At 38.3% G+C, this 13,526-nt stretch overlaps 5 non-coding genes across 5 annotated transcripts; all 5 read right to left on the bottom strand.

The window, feature by feature from the left end:
* Positions 1-970: 970 nt before the first annotated feature.
* TRNAI-AAU (transfer RNA isoleucine (anticodon AAU)) lies at positions 971-1,044 on the bottom strand. Its single transcript has one exon. It is a non-coding gene; the product is annotated as a tRNA-Ile (tRNA).
* An 819-nt stretch (positions 1,045-1,863) lies between these two features.
* TRNAI-AAU (transfer RNA isoleucine (anticodon AAU)) lies at positions 1,864-1,937 on the bottom strand. Its single transcript has one exon. It is a non-coding gene; the product is annotated as a tRNA-Ile (tRNA).
* A 1,711-nt stretch (positions 1,938-3,648) lies between these two features.
* Positions 3,649-3,722, bottom strand: TRNAI-AAU (transfer RNA isoleucine (anticodon AAU)). Its single transcript has one exon. It is a non-coding gene; the product is annotated as a tRNA-Ile (tRNA).
* Positions 3,723-4,540: 818 nt separating this feature from the next.
* Positions 4,541-4,614, bottom strand: TRNAI-AAU (transfer RNA isoleucine (anticodon AAU)). Its single transcript has one exon. It is a non-coding gene; the product is annotated as a tRNA-Ile (tRNA).
* An 830-nt stretch (positions 4,615-5,444) lies between these two features.
* TRNAI-AAU (transfer RNA isoleucine (anticodon AAU)) lies at positions 5,445-5,518 on the bottom strand. Its single transcript has one exon. It is a non-coding gene; the product is annotated as a tRNA-Ile (tRNA).
* Positions 5,519-13,526: the final 8,008 nt, after the last annotated feature.

Below are 13,526 nucleotides of genomic sequence, written 5' to 3'. Positions count from 1 at the left end.
CAGGTTTATAGGTTGAATTTGATGGACCTTTTTTCAATATTATCAACTATTCAACTCTGTAACAAAAGTGAGCTTCTATGGCTCATACGGGGATCGAACCCGTGACCTTGGCGTTATTAGCACCACGCTCTAACCAACTGAACTAATCGGCCACTTTTACACCAAAGATTCACGTCACGCAGTAGAAAATACATGCAAACGTGTATTCATATTGATATCCTATTAACCTGAATAATAAAATAAACTTGCAATTTTTACTACTCAAAAAGCATTGGACAAATTGCTTTTGTGTTTTCCATTCCACCCCATAAAGAGTTTTCTTCAGTACATTATATGGTACATTAAATGCTGCCATTAAAAACAAGAACTTGTCTCGCTAAAAACAAGCCCTTATATGACTATGAGGACGGAAAAATAATAAAGTTATGATTATCGGAATACAAAGAGGCAAAATCAAGATATTATTTTTGTCCTTAAGGTTGAAATTGGACCTCTAAGATGATTTCATGCAACAAACTCTGCATTTCTATAAATCACCGGTTAGACCATACATGGAATATTGTGTACAGTTTCAAGCACCTGTGTATGAGAAGGACATTGCTGAACTAGAATGCGTGCAAAGAAGGGAAAGCAAGGTAATTAAAGGACCTCATCACAGACGAGGATTCTTTACTGTAAGAGCAGTTCGACGATTGAACTCTCTGCCACATTGAAAAGTGTTTTTTTGAAAAATATAAAATTTCATCATATTTGTACCAGATTCTGGAGATGGAACTTTGATCCAGGAATTTATTCTAATAGCCATATTTGGAGTAAGGGAGGAATTTTTCCCCTAATGACAACATTGGAATGCACTCCAAGACAGTTTTTACCTTCCTCTGGATCAACACGGCAGGTTTATAGGTTGAATTTGATGGACCTTTTTTCAATATTATCAACTATTCAACTCTGTAACAAAAGTGAGCTTTCATGGCCCGTACGGGGATCGAACCCGTGACCTTGGCGTTATTAGCACCACGCTCTAACCAACTGAGCTAACCAGCCACTTTTACACCAAAGATTCACGTCACGTCAGTAGAAAATACATGCAAACGTGTATTCATATTGATATCCTATTAACCTGAATAATAAAATAAACTTGCAATTTTTACTACTCAAAAAGCATTGGACAAATTGCTTTTGTGTTTTCCATTCCACCCCACAAAGAGTTTTCTTCAGTACATTATATGGTACATTAAATGCTGCCATTAAAAACAAGAACTTGTCTCGCTAAAAACAAGCCCTTATATGACTATGAGGACGGAAAAATAATAAAGTTATGACTATCGGAATACAAAGAGGCAAAATCAAGATATTATTTTTGTCCTTAAGGTTGAAATTGGACCTCTAAGATGATTTCATGCAACAAACTCTGCATTTCTATAAATCACCGGTTAGACCATACATGGAATATTGTGTACAGTTTTGAGCACCTGTGTATGAGAAGGACATTGCTGAACTAGAATGCGTGCAAAGAAGGGAAAGCAAGGTAATTAAAGGACCTCATCACAGACGGGGATTCTTTACTGTAAGAGCAGTTCGACGATTGAACTCTCTGCCACATTGAAAAGTGTTTTTTTGAAAAATATAAAATTTCAACATATTTGTACCAGATTCTGGAGATGGAACTTTGATCCAGGAATTTATTCTAATAGCCATATTTGGAGTAAGGGAGGAATTTTTCCCCTAATGACAACATTGGAATGCACTCCAAGACAGTTTTTGCCTTCCTCTGGATCAACACGGCAGGTTTATAGGTTGAATTTGATGGACCTTTTTTCAATATTATCAACTATTCAACTCTGTAACAAAAGTGAGCTTCCATGGCCCATACGGGGATCGAACCCGTGACCTTGGCGTTATTAGCACCACGCTCTAACCAACTGAGCTAATCGGCCACTTTTACACCAAAGATTCACGTCACGCAGTAGAAAATACATGCAAACGTGTATTCATATTGATATCCTATTAACCTGAATAATAAAATAAACTTGCAATTTTTACTACTCAAAAAGCATTGGACAAATTGCTTTTGTGTTTTCCATTCCACCCCACAAAGAGTTTTCTTCAGTACATTATATGGTACATTAAATGCTGCCATTAAAAACAAGAACTTGTCTCGCTAAAAACAAGCCCTTATATGACTATGAGGACGGAAAAATAATAAAGTTATGACTATCGGAATACAAAGAGGCAAAATCAAGATATTATTTTTGTCCTTAAGGTTGAAATTGGACCTCTAAGATGATTTCATGCAACAAACTCTGCATTTCTATAAATCACCGGTTAGACCATACATGGAATATTGTGTACAGTTTCAAGCACCTGTGTATGAGAAGGACATTGCTGAACTAGAATGCGTGCAAAGAAGGGAAAGCAAGGTAATTAAAGGACCTCATCACAAACGAGGATTCTTTACTGTAAGAGCAGTTCGACGATTGAACTCTCTGCCACATTGAAAAGTGTTTTTTTGAAAAATATAAAATTTCATCATATTTGTACCAGATTCTGGAGATGGAACTTTGATCCAGGAATTTATTCTAATAGCCATATTTGGAGTAAGGGAGGAATTTTTCCCCTAATGACAACATTGGAATGCACTCCAAGACAGTTTTTGCCTTCCTCTGGATCAACACGGCAGGTTTATAGGTTGAATTTGATGGACCTTTTTTCAATATTATCAACTATTCAACTCTGTAACAAAAGTGAGCTTTCATGGCCCGTACGGGGATCGAACCCATGACCTTGGCGTTATTAGCACCACGCTCTAACCAACTGAGCTACCCAGGCACTTTTACACCAAAGATTCACGTCACGTCAGTAGAAAATACATGCAAACGTGTATTCATATTGATATCCTATTAACCTGAATAATAAAATAAACTTGCAATTTTTACTACTCAAAAAGCTTTGGACAAATTGCTTTTGTGTTTTCCATTCCACCCCATAAAGAGTTTTCTTCAGTACATTATATGGTACATTAAATGCTGCCATTAAAAACAAGAACTTGTCTCGCTAAAAACAAGCCCTTATATGACTATGAGGACGGAAAAATAATAAAGTTATGACTATCGGAATACAAAGAGGCAAAATCAAGATATTATTTTTGTCCTTAAGGTTGAAATTGGACCTCTAAGATGATTTCATGCAACAAACTCTGCATTTCTATAAATCACCGGTTAGACCATACATGGAATATTGTGTACAGTTTCAAGCACCTGTGTATGAGAAGGACATTGCTGAACTAGAATGCGTGCAAAGAAGGGAAAGCAAGGTAATTAAAGGACCTCATCACAGACGAGGATTCTTTACTGTAAGAGCAGTTCGACGATTGAACTCTCTGCCACATTGAAAAGTGTTTTTTTGAAAAATATAAAATTTCATCATATTTGTACCAGATTCTGGAGATGGAACTTTGATCCAGGAATTTATTCTAATAGCCATATTTGGAGTAAGGGAGGAATTTTTCCCCTAATGACAACATTGGAATGCACTCCAAGACAGTTTTTGCCTTCCTCTGGATCAACACGGCAGGTTTATAGGTTGAATTTGATGGACCTTTTTTCAATATTATCAACTATTCAACTCTGTAACAAAAGTGAGCTTCCATGGCCCATACGGGGATCGAACCCGTGACCTTGGCGTTATTAGCACCACGCTCTAACCAACTGAGCTAATCGGCCACTTTTACACCAAAGATTCACGTCACGCAGTAGAAAATACATGCAAACGTGTATTCATATTGATATCCTATTAACCTGAATAATAAAATAAACTTGCAATTTTTACTACTCAAAAAGCATTGGACAAATTGCTTTTGTGTTTTCCATTCCACCCCATAAAGAGTTTTCTTCAGTACATTATATGGTACATTAAATGCTGCCATTAAAAACAAGAACTTGTCTCGCTAAAAACAAGCCCTTATATGACTATGAGGACGGAAAAATAATAAAGTTATGATTATCGGAATACAAAGAGGCAAAATCAAGATATTATTTTTGTCCTTAAGGTTGAAATTGGACCTCTAAGATGATTTCATGCAACAAACTCTGCATTTCTATAAATCACCGGTTAGACCATACATGGAATATTGTGTACAGTTTCAAGCACCTGTGTATGAGAAGGACATTGCTGAACTAGAATGCGTGCAAAGAAGGGAAAGCAAGGTAATTAAAGGACCTCATCACAGACGAGGATTCTTTACTGTAAGAGCAGTTCGACGATTGAACTCTCTGCCACATTGAAAAGTGTTTTTTTGAAAAATATAAAATTTCATCATATTTGTACCAGATTCTGGAGATGGAACTTTGATCCAGGAATTTATTCTAATAGCCATATTTGGAGTAAGGGAGGAATTTTTCCCCTAATGACAACATTGGAATGCACTCCAAGACAGTTTTTGCCTTCCTCTGGATCAACACGGCAGGTTTATAGGTTGAATTTAATGGACCTTTTTTCAATATTATCAACTATTCAACTCTGTAACAAAAGTGAGCTTTCATGGCCCGTACGGGGATCGAACCCGTGACCTTGGCGTTATTAGCACCACGCTCTAACCAACTGAGCTAACCAGCCACTTTTACACCAAAGATTCACGTCACGTCAGTAGAAAATACATGCAAACGTGTATTCATATTGATATCCTATTAACCTGAATAATAAAATAAACTTGCAATTTTTACTACTCAAAAAGCATTGGACAAATTGCTTTTGTGTTTTCCATTCCACCCCACAAAGAGTTTTCTTCAGTACATTATATGGTACATTAAATGCTGCCATTAAAAACAAGAACTTGTCTCGCTAAAAACAAGCCCTTATATGACTATGAGGACGGAAAAATAATAAAGTTATGACTATCAGAATACAAAGAGGCAAAATCAAGATATTATTTTTGTCCTTAAGGTTGAAATTGGACCTCTAAGATGATTTCATGCAACAAACTCTGCATTTCTATAAATCACCGGTTAGACCATACATGGAATATTGTGTACAGTTTTAAGCACCTGTGTATGAGAAGGACATTGCTGAACTAGAATGCGTGCAAAGAAGGGAAAGCAAGGTAATTAAAGGACCTCATCACAGACGGGGATTCTTTACTGTAAGAGCAGTTCGACGATTGAACTCTCTGCCACATTGAAAAGTGTTTTTTTGAAAAATATAAAATTTCATCATATTTGTACCAGATTCTGGAGATGGAACTTTGATCCAGGAATTTATTCTAATAGCCATATTTGGAGTAAGGGAGGAATTTTTCCCCTAATGAGAAAATTGGAATGCACTCCAAGACAGTTTTTGCCTTCCTCTGGATCAACACGGCTGGTTTATAGGTTGAATTTGATGGACCTTTTTTCAATATTATCAACTATTCAACTCTGTAACAAGCATGTAACAAAAGTGAGCTTCCATGGCCCGTACGGGGATCGAACCCGTGACCTTGGCGTTATTAGCACCACGCTCTAACCAACTGAGCTAACCGGCCACTTTTACACCAAAGATTCACGTCACGTCAGTAGAAAATACATGCAAACGTGTATTCATATTGATATCCTATTAACCTGAATAATAAAATAAACTTGCAATTTTTACTACTCAAAAAGCATTGGACAAATTGCTTTTGTGTTTTCCATTCCACCCCACAAAGAGTTTTCTTTCAGTACATTATATGGTACATTAAATGCTGCCATTAAAAACAAGAACTTGTCTCGCTAAAAACAAGCCCTTATATGACTATGAGGACGGAAAAATAATAAAGTTATGACTATCGGAATACAAAGAGGCAAAATCAAGATATTATTTTTATCCTTAAGGTTGAAATTGAACCTCTAAGATGATTTCATGCAACAAACTCTGCATTTCTATAAATCACCGGTTAGACCATACATGGAATATTGTGTACAGTTTCAAGCACCTGTGTATGAGAAGGACATTGCTGAACTAGAATGCGTGCAAAGAAGGGAAAGCAAGGTAATTAAAGGACCTCATCACAGACGGGGATTCTTTACTGTAAGAGCAGTTCGACGATTGAACTCTCTGCCACATTGAAAAGTGTTTTTTTGAAAAATATAAAATTTCATCATATTTGTACCAGATTCTGGAGATGGAACTTTGATCCAGGAATTTATTCTAATAGCCATATTTGGAGTAAGGGAGGAATTTTTCCCCTAATGACAACATTGGAATGCACTCCAAGACAGTTTTTGCCTTCCTCTGGATCAACACGGCAGGTTTATAGGTTGAATTTGATGGACCTTTTTTCAATATTATCAACTATTCAACTCTGTAACAAAAATGAGCTTACATTGCCCGTATGGGGATCAAACCCGTGACCTTGGCGTTATTAGCACCACGCTCTAACCAACTGAGCTAACCGGCCACATTTACACCAAAGATTCACGTCACGTCAGTAGAAAATACATGCAAACGTGTATTCATATTGATATCCTATTAACCTGAGTAATAAAATAAACTTGCAATTTTTACTACTCAAAAAGCATTGGACAAATTGCTTTTGTGTTTTCCATTCCACCCCACAAAGAGTTTTCTTCAGTAAATTATATGGTACATTAAATGCTGCCATTAACCCCTTAAGGACGCAGCCTAGTTTGGGCCTTAAGGCTCAGAGCCCATTTTTCAAATCTGACATATTTCACTTTATGTGGTAATAACGTCGGAATGCTTAAACCTATCCAAGCGATTCTGAGATTGTTTTCTCGTGACACTTTGGGCTTCATGTTCGTGGTAAAATTTGGTCGATATATTCAGTCTTTATTTGTGAAAAATTGCAAAATTTAGAGAAAATTTACAAAAAATAGCATTTTTCAGAATTGAAATGCATCTGCTTGAAAAACAGACGGTTATACCACCCAAAATAGTTACTAGTTCACATTTCCCATATGTCTACTTTAGATTGGCATCGTTTTTTGAACATTCTTTTATTTTTCTTGGACGTTACAAGGCTTAGAACATAAACAGCAATTTCTCATATTCTTAAGAAAATTTCAAAAGCCTTTTTTTGAAGGTGCCAGTTCAGTTCTAAAGTGGATTTGAGGGGCCTATGTATTAGAAACCCCCATAAAACACCCCATTTTAAAAACTAGACCCCTCAAAGTATTCAAAACAGCATATAGAAAGTTTTTTAACCCTTCAGGCATTTCACAGGAATTAAAGCAAAGTGGAAATTAAATTTGCAAATTTCATTTTTTCTGCTGAATTTCAATTTTATTCAATTTTTTTTAGTAACAGAGAAGGTTTTACCAGAGAAACACTACTAAATATGTATTGTCCAGATTCTGCAGTTTTTAGAAATGTCCCACATGTGGCCCTACTGCGCTCGTGGACTAAAACACAAGCCCTAGAAGCAAAGAAGCACCTAGTGCATTTTGAGGCCTCTTTTTTATTAGAATATATTTTAGGCAGCATGCCAGGTTTGAAGAGGCGTTGAGGTATCAAAACAATGGAAACCCACCAGAAGTGACCCCATTTTGGAAATTACACCCCTCAAGGAATTCATTTATGGTTTTTGTTATCATTTTGACCGCACAGTTTTTTCACAGCACCTATTTGAATTGGGCTGTGAAATGAAAAAAATGATATTTTTTCCAATAAAATGTCATTTTTGATCAAATTTTCTTATTTTCACAGGGAACAACATACCCCATTTTGTTGCCCAATTTGTCCTTAGTGCGGCAATACCCCATTTGTGGTGATAAACTGCCGTTTGGGCCCATGGGAGGGCTCAGAAGGAAAGGAGCGCTATGTGTTTGTTGGAGTCCAGATTTTGCTGGATTGGTTTTCGGGTGCCATGTCGCATTTGCAGAGCCCCAGAGGTATCAAAGCAATGGAAACCCACCAGAAGTGACCCCATTTTGGAAACTACACCCCTCAAGGAATTCATTTATGGTTTTTGTTATCATTTTGACCGCACAGGTTTTTCACAGCACCTATTTGAATTGGGCTGTGAAATGAAAAAAATTAGATTTTTTCCAATAAGATGTCATTTTTGATCAAAATTTCTTATTTTCACAGGGAACAACATACCCCATTTTGTTGCCCAATTTGTCCTTAGTGCGGCAATACCCCATTTGTGGTGATAAACTGCCGTTTGGGCCCATGGGAGGGCTCAGACGGAAAGGAGCGCTATGTGTTTGTTGGAGTCCAGATTTTGCTGGATTGGTTTTCGGGTGCCATGTTGCATTTGCAGAGCCCCAGAGGTATCAAAGCAATGGAAACCCACCAGAAGTGACCCCATTTTGGAAACTACACCCCTCAAGGAATTCATTTATGGTTTTTGTTATCATTTTGACCGCACAGTTTTTTCACAGCACCTATTTGAATTGGGCTGTGAAATGAAAAAAATGATATTTTTTCCAATAAGATGTCATTTTTGATCAAAATTTCTTATTTTCACAAGGAACAACATACCCCATTTTGTTGCCCAATTTGTCCTTAGTGCGGCAATACCCCATTTGTGGTGATAAACTGCCCTTTGGGCCCATGGGAGGGCTCAGAAGGAAAGGACCACCATTTGGCCTACTGGAGCTTTTCTGGTGCTAAGTCATGTGTGCAGAAGCCCCTGAGGTACCAGTACAGTTGAAACCCCCGAGAAGTGACCCCATTTTAAAAACTACACCCCTTAAGACATTCATCTAGAGGTGTAGTGAGCATTTTGACCCCACAGGTACTGTGTAAAAGATAATGCGCAGCAGATGGTGCAGTGTGAGATTTGCAATTTTATATATGTATATGCCATTTCAGTGTCCAATATAGTGTGCCCAGCATGCGCCACCGGAGATATACACCCCTTAAATTGTAATGTGGGTTCTCCTGGGTACGACAATACCCTACATGTGGCTGTTATCAGCTGCCTGGGCATACGGCAGGGCTCAGAAGGGAAAGATGAGGGGGGTAAGCTGTGCGGAGTGCATCAGGGTAAATTGAAAATCAAGGGATGTATGATACATTTTAAAACAATCTTTTATACAGAGCCCTGGTTTTTCGGGACACGTGTCACATTGGTATATTGTGTTCTTCCTTATCCCCCTCTTATAGCAGACTCTGCACCTCTTTTGACTCTTTCCCTTTCCACCGGTTTGGGGACCTTCTCCTGGAAAGTGTTGCCCTGGTACGATGCGCCCCCCCTTCCTGGTCCCTAAAGATTAGATCTTGAAATTCCAGGAAAGTTCCCCTCTGGCCTGCACATCGACGTAGCACATACGCATTGTACAAAGCCATCTGTATGATGTGCCCGGCCAGCTTCTTATACTACACCGCATGGCGCTGTAGGGCTTCAGGACTTGATTTGACAAGTCCATCCCTCCCATGTACCTATTGTAGTCCAGGATGCAGTCTGGTTTGGGGGTGGCCTTTCCTTCATATATCCTAAACCTGTAGGTATACCCTGATGCACTCTCGCACAGCTTATACATCTTCACGCCATACCTTGCCCTCTTACCTGGCAGGTACTGGCGGAATTGAACCCTCCCTTTAAAATGTACCAGGGACTCATCAATAGAAAAACACTTCTCGGGGGTGTATGCTTGGGAAAACCGGGCACTGGAACGGTCTAATAGGGGTCTCCGTTTATACAAACGGTCAAAACTGGGGTCATCTCGGAGTGGGCACGGCTCATTATCAGTATAATGTAAGAAGCGAAGTATTGCCTCATTTATTTATTTTTTTAGGTTCCAGTTCATTTCTGAAGTTGCTTTGAGGGGCCCATATATTAGAAACCCCTATCAAACACCCCATTTTAGAAACTAGACCCCTCAAAGTATTCACAACAGCATTTAGAAAGTTTATGAACCCTTTAGGTGTTTCACAGAAATTTAGAGGAAAGTAGAGGTGAAATTTACTCTTTTTATACCATTTTTTTTATAACACAAAAGGATTTATCAGAGAAACGCAACTCAATACTTATTGCCCAGATTCTGCAGTTTAGAGAAATATCCCACATGTTGCCCTCGGGCGGTAATGGACTGAAGCACCGGCCTCCGAAGCAAAGGAGCACCTAGCGGATTTTGAGCCCTCTTTTTTATTAGGCACCATGTCCGGTTTGAAGAGGTCTTGTGGTGCCAAAACATTGGAAACCCCCCAAAAGTGACCCCAATTTGGAAACTAGACCCCTTGAGGAATCCATTGTAGTTTTCATGGGGTGCATGCGGCTTTTTGATCAGTTTTTATTCCATTTTTAGGTGGCGTGGTGACTAATAAACAGCAATTCTACTATTGTTTTTGTATACTTTTTTTTTTACAGCGTTCACCGTGCGCTATAAATGATATATTAACTTTATTCTGCGGGGCGATACGATCACGGCGATACCAGATGTTTATAGTTTTTTTTTATGTCTTATGGCGTTTGCACAATAAAATATGTTTTGTAAACAATCATTCACTTTTTGTGTTACCTTATTCTAAGAGCCAGAACGTTTTTATTTTTCAATCAATAAAGCCGTGCGAGGACTTATTTTTTGCGTAACGAACTGTATTTTCCATCAGTACCATTTTTAGGTACATGCGACTTTTTGATCTCTTTTTATTACATTTTTTGGGAGGTGAAGTGACCAAACAATTGTGATTGTGGTACGGTTTATTAATATTTTTTTTTACGGCGTTCACCGTGCGGGATAAATAACAAAATAATTTTGTAGTTCAGGCCGTTACGGACGCGGCGATACCAATTATGTATAGTTTATTTGTTTGTTTATATATTTTTATTAATAATAAAGGCCTGATAAGGGAAAAAGTGGGACTTTTACTTTTATTACTTTTAAAACTTTTATTTTCTTATTTTTACACATCTTTTTTTAACTTTTTTTTTACTTTATTACTTTGTCCCACTAGGGGACATCAGGGCAGGAGGCCCTGATCGCTATTCTAATACACTGCACTACATGCGTAGTGCAGTGTATTAGAACTGTCAGCTACTCACTGACAGCAAGCATAGTGGGTCCTGACGTTGTCAGGACCCACTAGGCTTCCGTCTATGGCATAGCCGGACGCCATTGTTTGGTGTCCGGTTGCCATAGTCACCATCGCCGGCCGCTATCGCGTAGCAGGCCGGCGATGGCAGCTTAACCCCTAAAAAGCCGCGATCTCTATAGAACGCGGCTTTTAAGGGGTTAATCAGCGGGGACACAGCGATCGGTCCCCGCTGTAGGAGCTGTGACAGCTGCTGAACAAGACAGCAGCGTCACAGCTCCTGTATGTGTCGGGAGGACGGCCGAAACGGCCGTTACTCCCGTGACGTACTATTACGTCATGGAGCGCGAACGATACAGCTGCCATGACGTAATAGTACGTCAAGGAGCGGGAAGGGGTTAAAAACAAGAACTTGTCTCGCTAAAAACAAGCCCTTATATGACTATGAGGACGGAAAAATAATAAAGTTATGACTATCGGAATACAAAGAGGCAAAATCAAGATATTATTTTTGTCCTTAAGGTTGAAATTGGACCTCTAAGATGATTTCATGCAACAAACTCTGCATTTCTATAAATCACCGGTTAGACCATACATGGAATATTGTGTACAGTTTTGAGCACCTGTGTATGAGAAGGACATTGCTGAACTAGAATGCATGCAAAGAAGGGAAAGCAAGGTAATTAAAGGACCTCATCACAGACGGGGATTCTTTACTGTAAGAGCAGTTCGACGATTGAACTCTCTGCCACATTGAAAAGTGTTTTTATGAAAAATATAAAATTTCATCATATTTGTACCAGATTCTGGAGATGGAACTTTGATCCAGGAATTTATTCTAATAGCCATATTTTGAGTAAGGGAGGAATTTTTCCCCTAATGACAACATTGGAATGCACTCCAAGACAGTTTTTGCCTTCCTCTGGATCAACACGGCAGGTTTATAGGTTGAATTTGATGGACCTTTTTTCAATATTATCAACTATTCAACTCTGTAACAAGCATGTAACAAAAGTGAGCTTCCATGGCCCGTACGGGGATCGAACCCGAGACCTTGGCGTTATTAGCACCACGCTCTAACCAACTGAGCTAACCGGCCACTTTTACACCAAAGATTCACGTCACGTCAGTAGAAAATACATGCAAACGTGTATTCATATTGATATCCTATTAACCTGAATAATAAAATAAACTTGCAATTTTTACTACTCAAAAAGCATTGGACAAATTGCTTTTGTGTTTTCCATTCCACCCCACAAAGAGTTTTCTTTCAGTACATTATATGGTACATTAAATGCTGCCATTAAAAACAAGAACTTGTCTCGCTAAAAACAAGCCCTTATATGACTATGAGGACGGAAAAATAATAAAGTTATGACTATCGGAATACAAAGAGGCAAAATCAAGATATTATTTTTATCCTTAAGGTTGAAATTGAACCTCTAAGATGATTTCATGCAACAAACTCTGCATTTCTATAAATCACCGGTTAGACCATACATGGAATATTGTGTACAGTTTCAAGCACCTGTGTATGAGAAGGACATTGCTGAACTAGAATGCGTGCAAAGAAGGGAAAGCAAGGTAATTAAAGGACCTCATCACAGACGGGGATTCTTTACTGTAAGAGCAGTTCGACGATTGAACTCTCTGCCACATTGAAAAGTGTTTTTTTGAAAAATATAAAATTTCATCATATTTGTACCAGATTCTGGAGATGGAACTTTGATCCAGGAATTTATTCTAATAGCCATATTTGGAGTAAGGGAGGAATTTTTCCCCTAATGACAACATTGGAATGCACTCCAAGACAGTTTTTGCCTTCCTCTGGATCAACACGGCAGGTTTATAGGTTGAATTTGATGGACCTTTTTTCAATATTATCAACTATTCAACTCTGTAACAAAAGTGAGCTTCCATGGCCCATACAGGGATCGAACCCGTGACCTTGGCGTTATTAGCACCACGCTCTAACCAACTGAGCTAATCGGCCACTTTTACACCAAAGATTCACGTCACGTCAGTAGAAAATACATGCAAACGTGTATTCATATTGATATCCTATTAACCTGAATAATAAAATAAACTTGCAATTTTTACTACTCAAAAAGCATTGGACAAATTGCTTTTGTGTTTTCCATTCCACCCCACAAAGAGTTTTCTTCAGTACATTATATGGTACATTAAATGCTGCCATTAAAAACAAGAACTTGTCTCGCTAAAAACAAGCCCTTATATGACTATGAGGACGGAAAAATAATAAAGTTATGACTATCGGAATACAAAGAGGAAAAATCAAGATATTATTTTTGTCCTTAAGGTTGAAATTGGACCTCTAAGATGATTTCATGCAACAAACTCTGCATTTCTATAAATCACCGGTTAGACCATACATGGAATATTGTGTACAGTTTCAAGCACCTGTGTATGAGAAGGACATTGCTGAACTAGAATGCGTGCAAAGAAGGGAAAGCAAGGTAATTAAAGGACCTCATCACAGACGAGGATTCTTTACTGTAAGAGCAGTTCGACGATTGAACTCTCTGCCACATTGAAAAGTGTTTTTTTGA

Source organism: Rhinoderma darwinii, chromosome 3, assembly GCF_050947455.1.
Source record: "Rhinoderma darwinii isolate aRhiDar2 chromosome 3, aRhiDar2.hap1, whole genome shotgun sequence".
In the NCBI taxonomy this organism is placed as follows: Eukaryota; Metazoa; Chordata; class Amphibia; order Anura; family Rhinodermatidae; genus Rhinoderma; species Rhinoderma darwinii.
Note: the sequence above shows the minus strand (reverse complement) of the source record. Positions and strands in the feature narration are given on the sequence as shown.